The sequence below is a fragment of the Sphaerodactylus townsendi genome, linkage group LG07 (genome assembly GCF_021028975.2).
Source record: "Sphaerodactylus townsendi isolate TG3544 linkage group LG07, MPM_Stown_v2.3, whole genome shotgun sequence".
Taxonomy (NCBI): domain Eukaryota; kingdom Metazoa; phylum Chordata; class Lepidosauria; order Squamata; family Sphaerodactylidae; genus Sphaerodactylus; species Sphaerodactylus townsendi.
Genome location: NC_059431.1, coordinates 55848971 through 55864336, shown reverse-complemented (window position 1 = coordinate 55864336; position 15366 = coordinate 55848971).

The window sequence follows — 15366 nt, the reverse complement described above, 5'->3', positions numbered from 1 at the left end:
AGGTGCTTGAAGGTGGCCTAAGGAGCCACCAGAAGCAAGAGGGCTGTGTACCCACTTGCAACCTGCTCTTGGAAGTGTTTTGGGAGTTCTGTGCTGTGTGTCCGGAGTCTGGTGGGTGCTGCTCCCCTTGTTTGGGCTGCCTCTGTGGCTGGCTGGCATCCTCAGAGGTGCTTGAAGGTGTCTTGGGAAGGCTGCAGGGCAAAGAGACCTGTGTGGCCCAGTAACCTGCTCTTGGAAGTGTTTTGGGAGTTCTGTGCTGTGTGTCCGGAGTCTGGTGGGTGCTGCTCCCCTTGTTTGGGCTGCCTCTGTGGCTGGCTGGCATCCTCAGAGGTGCTTGAAGGTGTCTTGGGAAGGCTGCAGGGCAAAGAGACCTGTGTGGCCCAGAAACCTGCTCTTGGAAGTGTTTTGGGAGTTCTGTGCTTTGTGTCCGGAGTCTGGTGAGTGCTGCTCCCCTTGTTTGGGCTGCCTCTGTGGCTGGCTGGCATCCTCAGAGGTGCTTGAAGGTGTCTTGGGAAGGGGAAAGTCTTTGTGTTGTGTTTGTGAGATTCTTTGTTCTACATTTACACAATCCATGCTGCTGTCAATTGGGAATTTCTAGCCGCCAGTAGGGGGTGCATGCCTAGTGCATTAAAACTGGTCAGTTCCTGAGACTCTTCCTGATGACACCCCTAAAAGTTTGGTGAAGTTTGCTATTTAGGGCCAGCGCTGGCGGACCCTCAAAAGCAGTAGCTCCCATCCCCACATTGTTTCAATGGAGTTAATAGAGATGTGGCTTAGGTTATTTGAGGGTCCATAACTTTGGGACGTTCAAACTTTCACTACCTGGTGGTATCATCAGAGAGTATCTGAAGATACCCCTGAAAGTTTAGGCTTAGCTTGAATATCTCTGGTTTGTGGTTTTTTCACCACCTCCTCCACACGAAGCTCGCTGGAGGAGTGAGTGGTGAAACACAAACCAGAATTTTTTTAAAGCTAGCAGGACCAAACTTCTTCAGGCTATCTTTAGGATACTCTCCCGATGATACTACTCCAGGTTTGGTGAAGTTTGGATCATAAATAAAGTGTGCCATGTGGGACCCTCAAAGATGGTAGCCACATTCTCCTTAGTTCCCATTGGAAACAATGGGGGATAGGGCACCCCTCGAGGGTCCATAACTTTGGCCCCTCATTGAATTCAAACTTCACTTAAACTTTTAGGTGTCATCAGGTGAGAGTCTCCAGATGATACCCCTGAAAAGTTTGCGCTGCTAGCCTTAGGAATGCACCCCCAGGCACCCCCAGAAATTCCCCAATTGACAGCAAATGGATTGTGAAAAATGTAGAACAAAAGAATCTTGGACATATTTTCTAGGTAGTAGGGTGATTTTGATATACTAATTGCTTTGAAAGCTTAGGAGATCAGAGACTTTAGTTATTCTACCCCCCAAGTTTAGGAAAAGTTTAGCTCAGGGGGGCCAAGGTTATGGACCCTTCAAAGGGTAGCCCTATCTCCTTAGTTCCCATTGGAAACAATGGGGGATAGGGGCACTCCCTTTGAAGCTGTCCACAACTTTGGCCCCCCTGATCCAAAACTTCACCAAACTTGGGGTAGTATAAGGACAGTCTCCTTGATGATACCTAGGAAACTTTGGTGCCAATATAAGTCAAAATGTGTTTCCCTGCAGGCCGAAACGTGTTAAACACAGCAAAAAAAAATAAAAAACAATCTAAAATTCCCAGATTTTCCCACAGATTTGGCCCAGTCCGAACTCGTAGAAAGTCTGGAATTCGGCCAATCCGAACCCATTGATCCGAATCTGGGCCGAATCCGAATTGGAACGAATCTGGCTGGTATTGACCAACCCTAATTTTCAATGCTGTTGTCATACTGATGACAACCCAAATCAAAACTATGGATGAAGGGTTGCATATAGATGCTAAATAACATTGGGGAAAGGATTACCCCCTATGGCACCCCCACTCCCTGGGTCCTTCCAATTATGTTGGTCCAGATCTTTGCGGGTCCCTTTTTTAACAGATAAGATGTTAAACATCTTTTGATAGTAGTTGCCAGTTCCGAACTCCTTGGGTGCTGCCAAGTCTTTCTCATCTCCCTGCCCTCACTTCTTTTTCCTTCTGGAAGTGCAATTAACCATATTAAGTCCAGCTGTTCCCACAAATCAAAGCTGATATCATTTCTTATTTTTTATCCACTTTGGTGGAAACAGGAGGATTCAATTTGAGGATACATTCTTCCAGGGACCCAAATGAATTCACCTGAGTCAATTTTTTTTTACTTTGCTACAGTTATAGCTGTGTCACTCCTAAGTATCATAGGACTGGCAGCAATGTCATCCAAGCGCAACAGCAAGCAAAGCAACAGTAGCTAGGGCAGGCCAGGACAATCAGCCCAACACCACTTTGGGAAACACAGGCGTCACTGTCTGTACAGAACATACAGCCCACACCAAGGGCTCCATTTAGCACAATTTGCCTCATTATGTTCAATGCCTTTCTCACACCTTTCACTGGGAGGCCTAACAGCCTCCACCAATAGCCCGCCACACCTGAGGGTTGGTCTAATCTCTTGGCATGGTAGGATAAGGTTTTTCTCTTCTCCCTTTAAAATTCTTGCTGCATCAACCTCCCTCAGCAGCACCCACAGCTTTTAAGATGTTGTGGTGCTTTCATAAGTGGCTTTTCTGCAGCTGTCCCTTACACCAAGACTTTCGTCTCTCATCCCAGAGGTTGGGTGATTGAAGTCTAGGTTTGTCTAGGTTCCCTGGCTGGCTGAGGTTAAACCCGTTGGGCAACTTGCTGTTGTGATGATCCCATGTCGATTAGATTAAGGGGGTTAAGAGCTCATGTATCTAATCTGAAGGAACCAGGTTTGATTCCCAGCTCTGCCGCCTGAACTGTGGAGGCTTATCTGAGGAATTCAGATTAGCCTGTACACTCCCACACACACCAGCTGGGGGACCTTGGGCTAGTCACAGCTTTTTGGAGCTCTCTCAGCCCCGCCCACCTCACAGGGTGTTTGTTGTGAGGGGGGAAGGGCAAGGAGATTGTAAGCCCCTTTGAGTCTCCTTCAGGAAAGGGGGGATATAAATTCAAACTCTCTTCTTCTTCTTCTTCTTCTTCTTCTTCTTCTTCTTCTTCTTCTTCTTCTTCTTCTTCTTCTTCTTCTTCTTCTTCTTCTTCGTGAAGAACAATACATAAAATTAATTTCAGCAAATAATTGATTTTTGTGGGTGTATTGTTAACCAGATCCTCTCTTTTAGAGTACATTTGTACACTACCCTTACTTCAAGGATCCCAAAGTGGCATTTTAGCATCACAAAACTGTATATGCATAGAGTTACAGAAAATTGTCTAAGACTACTATACAACTTTATAGTGTGTTGGGGAGGCAGGGGGTCTGGGTTCTTCACATCTATGTGTAGTCACTTTAATGTATCACACTGTTTTGTTATGCAGAGGGCAAATAGGGTAGTTTGTAGAGGGCAATGGATACTTATGAAATGAACCAATTAATTACCCTCTGGAGTTACCTTAGAAAGATGTGCAAGGAAATTAAAACTATCCTTGATTAGCATAGGTTGAATCTGGTTAACAAACATGTGCCTCACTGATAGGGTCCTAGAGGGTTAGACAGAAATGGGGCATGGGAAGGAATAGTTATCCTAAAAGCTATTTTGAATTACTGAGCATGATATTAAATAAGGGATATAGAGCATCCAGGAATGACATAAAAATCATCTTCGATGTATGCTTGTTATTGTAACATGCGGTGTAACAATAGTTGTGTTCAGTATTTGAAACAGAAAATAAAGCAGAATGCATTTGCATGTGACATATATGTTTTCTCTTTTCAGCAACCAAACACAAATGTGAGACAAGTCTATCTGATTATGTTAGCTTCCTATAACTAACATTTGTTTTCCCCTGGAACCTTATCTACTTTAATGTGTCCACAGGATCTTGTTTTATTTGTAGCATGCATTTTAATATGTCCTCCCAAATAACAGAGTAGCATGGTGAGATCTTTATCCTAAGCATTTATACAGTTTAGGCTATTCATTTACCACTGCTGTCTGTTTATCACACCAGTTCTCCTAAGTCTCAGTTGTTCAAAGCTATTATTTAGGTTTAGACCTTATCGATGCATGATATATGACTTCCTTCTGATGGGAAGAATGTAATAGCTGGGCAGCCTAAATCTTTTGCCACATTGGCTTTTGTGTGCACAGTTCAAATAATTTGTCCTTCTGAAAAATGGGTGGGTGGGATCATTACAAATCAAAGGATGTGCATGAAACATTTAAAAAAATGAAAATACTTGTATGAGGCGCTGATACTTGTATCAGTCTACTGGTATCAGGATGAAAGAAAGTTCCCAGATTTGTTCCCTTCCTAAAAGGATCAATCAACTATTCAAGTGTTTTTAGTGTCACTGCATGCACAGTTGGAAAAGGGTTGAATGGTAGAGGTAGTTGGTGTGTGGGACCACTGATGTGGGGCAGAAAATTGGTCAGCAGATGGCTGGGTCTGCCCTTCATTTAAACAACCTGTGGTTGCTTTGCTGGAAGAAGTGGGAGAGTGCTTTCTCCTTCAAAGGGAACCATCCCAAACAAGTGACATTCCCTGAAACTTCATACCACTTGGAGAAATGGAGCGAATGGAACATAGAGCAATTGATTCTGACAAAATTGGGATGATTTTGCAAATGGTTACCCTAATTACTCAGATTTTAGAATTAATTTAATTTAATTAATGTGGAGGAAAAATCAGTCTGTTGAGAGAAAGTAATTTAGGGTAAGGGTGGAATGGAAATTATTGGTTCAAGTGATTTAACAATGTGAACCATCTTACATCAATAGTGCAAAAGGCCAAGTTGTTCTGCCATGAAGATCATACACTGTACCACTGAGCCATGAATTCTTTCCTAGTGAGGAGATACCTGCTAACAACTATTTCTTTCTTTTATGTATTCAGCATCCATTAGTTTGTCTTGGAGGTACAACATGCATTATATTTTATCTTATGGCAATAATCAAATTAAGTGCCAAATCTGACACCTATGCAATTGCTAGCAGCTATGTTTATATGAGCCCTGAATAGTGTAGTCAATAAGATGAACTATCTCAACAACAAAGACCCTAAGGAGCATTATAACTGTATTATTGAAGGCTTTCATGGCTGGAATCACTAGGGTATTGTGGGCTTTTTGAGTTGTATGGCTGTGTTCCAGTAGCATTTTCTCCTGATGTTTCGCCTGCATCTCTGGTTGGCATCTTCAGAGGGTCTGATGGTAGTAAAGCAAGTGGAGTATATAATCTACAGACTCACCAAGAAAATTCAACAAATTCTACGTTCAGCAAAGGATAAGAGGGATCCTCTAACATCTGTAGGAGTCTATCATGTACCTTGCATCTCTGGACAAGTCTACATAAGGACCAGGAAACGCAGCGCCCAGACACGAATCAAAGAACATGAAAGGCATTGCAGACTAATTCAGCCAGAAAAATCAGCAATAGCAGAACATGTGATAAACCAAGCTGGACACAGAATGTTATTTGAAAGCACAGAAATTCTGGACCACTCTGACAGCCGCTACATCAGACTGCACAGAGAAGCCATTAAAATCCAAAAGCACATGGACAAATGAAAAAAGCACATGGAAAATGAACAAAAGTTGGTTACCAGTACTTAAAAACTCTAGAACAGTGATGGCGAGCCTATGGCACTCCAGATGTTCATGGACTACAATTCCCATCAGCCCCTTCCAGCATGGCCAATTGGCCATGCTGGAAGGGGCTGATGGGAATTGTAGTCCATGAACATCTGGAGTGCCATAGGTTCACCACCACGGCTCTAGAATCAAGACAATGGTTAGTGAACACCACCCAGACACAGGATGTCTCTCTGCAGGAAGCAGTTAAATGGATTAAAATGCCAGGCAACTGCTATGCAGATGCCTTCACTAATTTGATTTTGAAACTTCAGTGTTACATATGCTAAAGTGGGTGGATTCCACTTAACACATGCAAATTACACTTGCAAATTGAAACATTAACTCTTTTAACCAATGCAAACGGTTCTTTCTCCCACCCTGGACATCCCACAGGTATATATACTTCACTTGCTTTACTACCATCAGATCCTCTGAAGATGCCAGCCACGGATGCAGGTAAAACATCAAGAGAAAATGCTTCTGGTACATGACCATACAACCTGGAAAGCCCAAAACACCCTAACATTGTAACTGTTGGGATGGAGTGCAGGGAAAAGTAGAGGCACAAGGAGGCCAGCTTTTAAGCAACAGACATCTGCCACCACTTCTAAATAATCTGGAGAAGATGAAACATTGGCATTATGTTTTATGTTATTCACAGTTAAAAGATTATGGAGACCTTAGCAACAGTTAATATTTATTCTAAACAATGTAGAACATGGTATGGGAATGCAACAGGGAACATTGTTTGCTGCTGCATTGAGAGCACTTAATTCTGTCTGCTTCTTCAAGCACGAGTTTTGCACGACATCTTTGCTATAAGTCAATTTTTAATCATTGCATTCACTTGACTTGCCGACTTTTCAAGGCACAGAATCTGCAGCTTGCATGCTTGCTTCTACAAAAGGCTGAGTAGAATTTAATTAAGTGACTTAAATGTTCTGTAATCGAAACGAGGAAAGATCTCATCCCTGTTGCCAAAAGCACTTAAGCAATTAAGCTTTATCCTACAGTGTTATACTGGAAATGAGAGTCTTTTAGCTATAGATACCATGTATTTTATACGAACGTCATTGGAATAATTCATACATTCTGTGTATTGTCTTTTCTCTGAAGAATTACTTTTTTGGCACTGGTCGTTTAGGTGTGTTCCTCTAGTCAGGGGTAGGGAACCTGCGGCTCTCCAGATGTTCAGGAACTACAATTCCCATCAGCCTCTGTCAGCATGGCCAATTGGCCATGCTGGTAGGGGCTGATGGGAATTGTAGTTCCTGAACATCTGGAGAGCCGCAGGTTCCCTACCCCTGCTCTAGGTAAAGGTAAAGATTGTTCCCTGTACAAGTACTAGAGCCAGCTGGTGTAGTGGTTACGAGCAGGTGCACCCTAATCTGGAGAACCGGGTTTGAATCCCCACTCTGTCGACTGAGCTGTGGAGGCTTATCTGGGGAATTCAGATTAGCTTGTACACTCCAACACACGCCAGCTGGGTGACCTCGGGCTAGTCACAGTTCTGAGCTCTCTCAGCCCCACCAACCTCACAGGGTGTTTGTTGTGAGTGGGGAAGGGAAAGGAATTTGTAAGCCCCTTTGAGTCTCCCATAGGAAAGAAAGGGGGGATATAAATCCAATCCTGCTCCTGCTCCTGCTCCTGCTCCTGCTCCTGCTCCTGCTCCTGCTCCTGCTCCTGCTCCTCTTCTTCTTCTTCTTCTTCTTCTTCTTCTTCTTCTTCTTCTTCTTCTTCTTCTTCTTCTTCTTCTTCTTCTTCTTCTTCTTCTTCTTCTTCTTCTTCTTCTTCTTCTTTACCGTCCCTTGGGATGTTGTCACATTACAACTTTAACTAAGGCAGGCTAACCCTATGTATGCCAATGTAGCCCCGCTGCTCTGGCTGTGCAGAAACCACCTCAGTGAAGATAACATATAATGAATGGATTAAATATAAGATAAAATGAAATACAGCCACTATAAACATTTCTCCTCCTTGCTTTCATTTTCAGCCACTTCATGACAGCACTCTGCTTCAGAAGACTGGGCTTAGGCTTAGACCGATCACACATAAAACATCTGCTGCATGATGGGGGGAAATGTCAGTTGCAGCAAGATTTCTTATATGGACTTTTTTTCTTTTTAAAAACAAGCCTCTGTCCCAGGGCAGGGAAGGAGGGGTGGGGAGAATATCAACTCTATAGTACTGGAACTACTGTTCTTACTGGATTTGTTTTCCTTCCAAAAGAATCAGGGTTAAGTAGTACTTCCTTACCTTTCTCATGAAATAGTTGATAGTCTGCCACTTTGTTACATTTCACTATTTCAGATTTTATTAAAGAACATGCATATGCTACCTCTCCAAAGAACGGCTTGAGGTGGCTCATAAGTATAAATTATATAATAAAATCTTTAAAAACAATAGTATCAATTTTTAATATTAAAAACAAGCCCAAGGTATAAAAATAGCATAATGCAAGCGGCCTACCCCCTTCCCCTTAAAACAGGGTAGATTATCATGAAAAAAGCTTTTTATAAAAAAAGGTAAACCTCCTTTGCATGGATTAAAAAACCCACTTTGACATATAGGCTAAATTGCATTCTGAGGACTAGGAATGCTGATCACTTTTCATACAATGATAATATATCAGAAGTGATTACAGACTCTGCCTATCTTCAGCAACAACATACTATAGCAGAGGGTCAAAGTAAACTGGCACTGGTTGGTACCAAGTACTGGTAAGAAAGTGTCCCAAATGGCACCTGTCATCTATTCCCAAGAGAAAGAGAGAATACCAATAAGAAATTTAAATTACTTTAATCTCTAGGCATATCACTGGAAATAGAAGTTAATTCCTGTCTGAGTTTCCATATGACCAAAATAATGTATTCATTACATTTCTGTAAAGAACCTAGGGCATCTGATTACATGGAAATGTCTAGTATTATTCTCACAACATTAGGTAGGCACTGGAGTCACCCTATCTGGATGAATTGAGATTTAAACCAGGACCTTTCTGGTCAAAAGCTGAATTCCCAAGGGCACTTTACTGGGAGTAAGATAGTGAATAACACGGGACTCACATGTTATCCATTATGTCCACCCTTGTTCCAACATCATGTAGAGACAGTTCTGAGTGATGAAGAATGAATGAGATCTTAGGTTTTGCTCCCCCTGACGCTCCACCCCATGCATGTGATTCAATGGCATTGAAAGGATTCAAATAGCATGTGTTATCTCCTTTCAGAAGGTTGAAAGCTAAGTTGATTTTTGTTGGCCCGGTTCCAAAGTTTATGCAGAGAGAGAGAGTGAGATTTCACATTCTTTCACCAGAGTATAAATTTAATAGTTTTTAAACACAGGGATTATTCATGGCCATATTTTAACCTAGACAGATAGTAAAAATATAATCTTCACAATTAACTGCTATAATTTTACTTTAATATGTATGGCTAAAAGCTGCTGCATTATAGCAATACTTAATAATTGATGCTGAGAAGTTACAAGAATGTTCAAAAACATGGCTTTTTCTGACTGCATGCTTAGTCTAGATAGAAGGGAAACAAAGCTATTCCTTTCTAACTGAGATCAAATCCTGTTAGAACACATGAGCTGAAATTTACTGAATCAGACTCAAGGTACATCTAGACAGAATTGTATTCACTGGTTATATTGACTGCCATTTTTTAAACTAACATGGGCAATTTGAAAATGCCATGAGGATCCAGCCCTGATCAGACCTGCAGCATGGTGGGACAGGTTCTCTTGTCCCTCCACCTGCACCTGTTCCAGTGCCAAAACTCATGTGGGGGTGTAACTCTTTAAGTGCTTGAGAAGGGGGGGTGGAGCAAAAGACTTGGTCTTGCCACGTTATGGGTGTTGGTCCCTTGATGGATTTTTTAAGCTGCCCATATTAGTTTCTCAAATGGTGAGAGTTTGCTTGGGTCTGACCCAGGGATTTTGTTATATGTAGTTCTGTCCTTACAGTCCAACTAATCCAGTATTCTATCTCTTACAGTGGTTGTCCAGAGGCCTCTAGGAAGATCACATAAAGAATGTGAGTAACATGGCCACCCTTTTTGGGTTGTTCTGTGTATCTGATAAACAAAAGCATATTCCTTTGGACACGGCAGGTTCTATTCTCAGCTATTGAAGTGAACAGCCATTGACACTTCTGTTCTCCATGAACTTATCTAATCCTTTTAACAAGCTCTTTCTGATAGCAGCAGCCCTCACAACATTCTGTGGCAATTTAATTCCATAATTGAGTTTGATCTTGTCCCAAATCTACCGTTAATCAGTTTAGCTGAATGACTGTGAGTTCAATGACCGTGAGATCCCAAGAGACCAAATTCATTCACTCAACCTGTTCACTTTATATGCCATTCATAATTTTATAAATTTCTATTGTGTTCTTGTACAGGACCAAGCTAGACATACATGGAATTTTATGTTTTTCCTGTTTTTCACCAAAAATAACCATGTCTGACAGTCACTGTGAATACCGGGAGATTGTGAAGAAATGGGGAAACAGTTTTCCCTTCTGCCTTTGGACTACTCAGAATTGCCCTGACCAAGCTGAGGAGACCTGTTTAATAGTTTTCATCTATATTTGTCTATGTTGCCTTAATCACTTTTTCAGTTTTAAAATGTATATTCCTTCTTTCCTCAAGGGACTTTTAAGTAATGTGCTTTTTAAAATATCTCTGCATAACAATATCCACAATCCTTTAAATGTACAGATTTGATTGTAAACAGAGTATATAAATATTTATTTCAAAGTGTTTGATCATAGTAGCAGTCTAATTTTACAACCACCTGTGTTTGCAATGAACTTATTAACTGCTTTCTACAAAATTCAAGAAATAATTTTAACTATAAAATTTCTCAGAAATGCTATGAGTTATCTGGTGCATAAATTTCAACAATATGCAGTAGTAAACAATTACAGTTGTGGGATAAGCCAACTGATCACTGAGATAAACAATTGTTGTATTTGGTAGATTTTACATAAGGAATTGAAGTAATAAGAATCAGTAGATGATTATTTATTCCTGTATCACTTCCTCCCCCACCTTATACTCTCAGTGGGCACCCCAAATATCTAACTCTGGGTATAAAATTATATGACCAAATGAAATGGTCATATATTGAGTCAGACAACTGGTTCATTTTGCTCAATATTGCCTTATTTTAGAGATAACAGTGCTCCAGAATCTGAGTTACGGAAAGATTTTTAGCCCTATTTGGAGGGGGATGGGGTGGGAAACAGCAGCATTTTCCCACTTTCTCTGCAAATAGAAAAATTAAAGTAGCTTGCTTTCATTATGTTTATCCAATAGAGCTGATGAGCAAAACAGGTTTTAAAGTTGAAAAAAGGTGAAATATCTGAGTATTATGTTGTCAAATATGAATGGTATGCTATTTCAAAATAATTATGTTAAAACATGGAATGTTTGTGAATTTGTGCTTAATGCCATAACATCTTTAATGATAATTTTTGCTCAGAATTGGAAAAACTGGATCTGAATTGAAATCAAATTGTTGTTGTGACCTCGCAGGGATGTGTAAGGATGTAGGATGGCACCATCTACTGTGAATGTTTTAAACTATTTTTATATGTTAATATTTATGATTATCCTGTTTTTATATTGTTTTATTATTGTTATTCACTGCCCTGAGCTCTGCGGGAAGGATGGTTTATAAATCGAAAATAAAAGAAAAGAAACAATCATCAGGCGGTGACATCTATTACCTGAGAGAGAGAGAGAGAGAGAGAGAAGCCCCTCCAGGGGAAGTTGGGAACCTCTGTGAGAGGCAGGGGTGGAATAGGGCCTGAAGGTCAGATCGGATCCATTTCAACACAGGACCTATGAGAAGCCATGGTATAGAACTATGTGAAAATCTCACATCACTCACCAAATTTCTGCCCTCAGCAATCTCCAAACTATTGGCAAAAAAGGGTTATTTGGATTCTGGGAGTGATTTCCATACTGCTACTAAAGTTTGCTTGGAATTCAGTCCTCACTTATGCACAAATTCTGAATTTTGGAGTATGTTAGTCCCTATAGGGGGACTATTTCCATGGGGCAGAGTGGCAGTTATTTTTATCAAGTGGTACTAAAATTGCAAGAAAACCAGCTCTGCCTGCCCACTAAAGAGCTCAAGTTTCAAGAGAATTGGATGTAGAGGAAAAGATTAATCATCCTGACCTTCCCACTTTTGTGGATTTTATGGCAATTTAGCTGATTGACCCATATCTTGCAAGTAATCCAGAAATTACAACTAGGTAAGGATTAAGCTTCAAAATGCTTCAATTAGTTACTACATCCAATAGTTATTACATAATTAGTTAATCGCTTCTTTAAATTGCCCTGGTATATACTGTTAATTACTATATGCTGTTCCATAGAAAGATGGTAGTAGATTGTTTATTCCTCCACCATAGAGCAAAGCATACTGGACCTTCTTTGTTGTAGAATGCTCTGCCTGGGTCCTAGTGCTTACCTAGCCCTGCTCTCCCTATTCATTTGAAGCTTGAAAGTAAAAATAAATTTTGGCAAAAATGTTCTTGTATTAAAGTACCATGTTCAATAATTCTCTTGTATCAAAGTACCATGTTCAATAATGGTCTTGACAAAGGCAGTGAAATTGAATGATATTGCTCATGAGATAATTCTCATATTCATTTGGAACTAGGTTCTAATGAGGAACTATTCAACTTTCTCAACTGCTGCACTTCAACTGACTGAACTATTATCTTTCTATGGAACAGAATATATTATTTGTAACATTATATCTGTTTATATTATCATTGTTCTATATACAGCAAAAACATATCATGTTGTCTTTTGGGACTTCAAACCTGCAAACATTAATGTAAATTCTCTGGGTGAAGTGTTGGTGATAAGCATCCTCATTCTGAAAGCCTTTTAAGACCTCACCATTGAGAATAATCTTATAACAAATTTTATGATAATGAATGGATTTTGTCATGGGGTGGGTTTTTGAGACTGAAGCTTTTAAGCTTGATTTCACATAGTTATGATCAACAGTAATATTGTGAAGAGTTATTTTACTTGGGCAGTTTCATGTGAAGTATATGGCAACATACATTGATCACATGACATAGAACGCTTGAGAACGAACCACCCTCAAAAATCCATTACTTCGCCCAGTTCACTGTGCTAATTCTTACCTTTAAAGCCTTGATGTAGGGTTTCTGAAGGGTACCCAATGTGGCCCAGATAGTCAATTAAAGTCTGTATCTGAAACACTTTTCTTGTTATCCCTGCCTATTGGTATTTGCAAGTGTCTACTCTTCAGTCATGAAAGAGTTATTACACTGTTTATTAGTAAACATTAGCTAGATCAGCATAGCCAGTGGGGTATCAAGTAACTGGTTACCTGCATTAATGAAGTGATCCATTGGGTGTCATTGAGTAATCAATATATTGCCATAGACAATGTGTTTCAATGCATGTAGGCTCCTGAGAGGAAGTTGTAAACTTCTTTTTCTCAGTTGGTCATACCTTCTCACCATGTAGAAACAGCAAGTAGCTCAGATCAGAGAGGCCTGTTTTATTGTACCACATTACCCTTCTCCTTCCCTTCTATTTTTCGTAGTAAAGTTTATTTAAGTTAACCAGCAGCATCTGCGATTATTTATTCTGCTAACTATTTTATATTTTTATACCAACACTGACCATGGCAAAGAAGTAGTCAATGCTAAAGCCTCCCTTGTGGAATACCCCTTTGGCAATCCCCTGGGATTACACTCATCTCCAGACTATACAGATCAGTTCCCTTCGAGGCAGGATGCTGGGGGGGGGGGGGTAACTCTATGGCACTGTATCCCATTGAGGTTCTTGTCCTCCGCAGGCTCTACCCCAAGTCTCCAGAGATTTCCCACCCTGGAATAGGCAACACTACCCCCCATTCCCCTAGTATTCAGGAATGATCTAGCAATTCTAACTTTGGTGCTGATTTTAAACTACATGCTTTACTGTTGTTTTTAAAATACTGATGACTGTTGTTTTAGCTTGTTTAGTGTTATCTTATTTTGCTTGTTATACTTTAGATTTTATTATTTTATTTTACCTCGTTAGCTACTTCAGGTAGATTCTGTAAGGTGTGGGGTATATATCTTTTAATTAGATAAATGTTATAACCATGTGAGGGCAAACTTCATATTCCTCACTTGAACCTGACTACCAAAACAGATGTGTGGCTTCAGGCAATCTGTGAATGGATCTTTCTTTCAGGCTTAATAGCAATCATTGAAGGGGACAGCTCCTACTTTCTGAGGCTCTATAACCTTACACAATGGTATGGTGAAAAAGATTGTTCTTCTGCCTCTGAACTCCCTGGACCCTGATACCAAGAATATGGGATAGATTTACAGTCAAATAATGAAAAAAGACATTCTGAGAAAGGAGAGCATTGGGCCATTCTTTTTCTGGTGTATTTACATTTTTTGCTGATGAAAATTACTGATTCAGATTTCTAGGCCTATATTCCTACATTCTCTGGGAGCTCATAGAAATAGTCACTATGGTAGAACATTAATGTACATTTCTAAACCAATGGAGAAAAAAACCGTCAAAGTAAAACAGTCTTGTGTGTACACACAGAAGTGCAGAAAAAGCTTTTATGTCAGAGAAGAAGAAGCTGTAGACTTGCAAACAAGAACAAATGATTTACCTCTTGAAAATCCTCTGGGTACTCCTGGGTGATTCTCCCTACTGCACGCAGTGGCCAAGAGCACTTCTAAAAGGAAATTTAAGCATTTAAAAATCTTTCAGAAACTTTTACTTGCCATACCCTGAAGTGAATATAAAATTGCTTTAGCCAGGGGCTAGTTCTGTAGAAACTGTAATAGCTGCTTGTTCCAGTCAAAATAGGTTTGGAAAGAGAAGGAAACTGACAGCAACAACACTCCTCATAAATCTAGAGTGGGAAAGGTTTTAAAATTACAAAATAACCTGCAGTCTTTTAGTAAACATTGTGTAGGGCTTTCAGACACTTGGTGGAACCATGGGCAGTAATGGACTCCTAACAGCTTTGCATAACATTCTGCTTTATTCTCTCTGTCATCTGAGAGTAGAAGGTTGCTGCTGAAAATAGTCCTGTTTCTAACTGGGCTGCACACTTGCAGTATTAAAAACTGTGTTTGTTTTTACGGTATCCTCATTAATAATTATTAATATCTTTTTGTAGATCAGAAATTGAGACATAAAATTGCCCAAGGTTATCTGTTGATTTCTTGGCTGATTACCATATATACTCATGTATAAGTCGAATTTTTCAGCACATTTTTAATGCTGAAAAAGCTCCCCTCGACTTATATGCGGGTCATTAAAAAAATTTGTGTGTTTTTACTTTGCCGGCCAGCAGGGGGCGCAGTTTTTATGCGGGAAGCACCAAAATTTCAGGGTACCCTCAGAAGACTCTCCTGATGATACCAGCCAAGTTTGGTAAAGTTTGGTTAAGGGGGTCCAAAGTTATCGTCCCCCAAATGAGGTGCCCCCATTCCCCATTGTTTTCAATTAGTAGATGGGGCTACCCTTTTGAGGGTCCATAACTTTGGACCCTCTGATCCAAACTTCACCAAACCTGGCTGGTCTCATCAGGAGAGTCTCTTTATGATACCAGCCAGGTCTGGTGAAGTT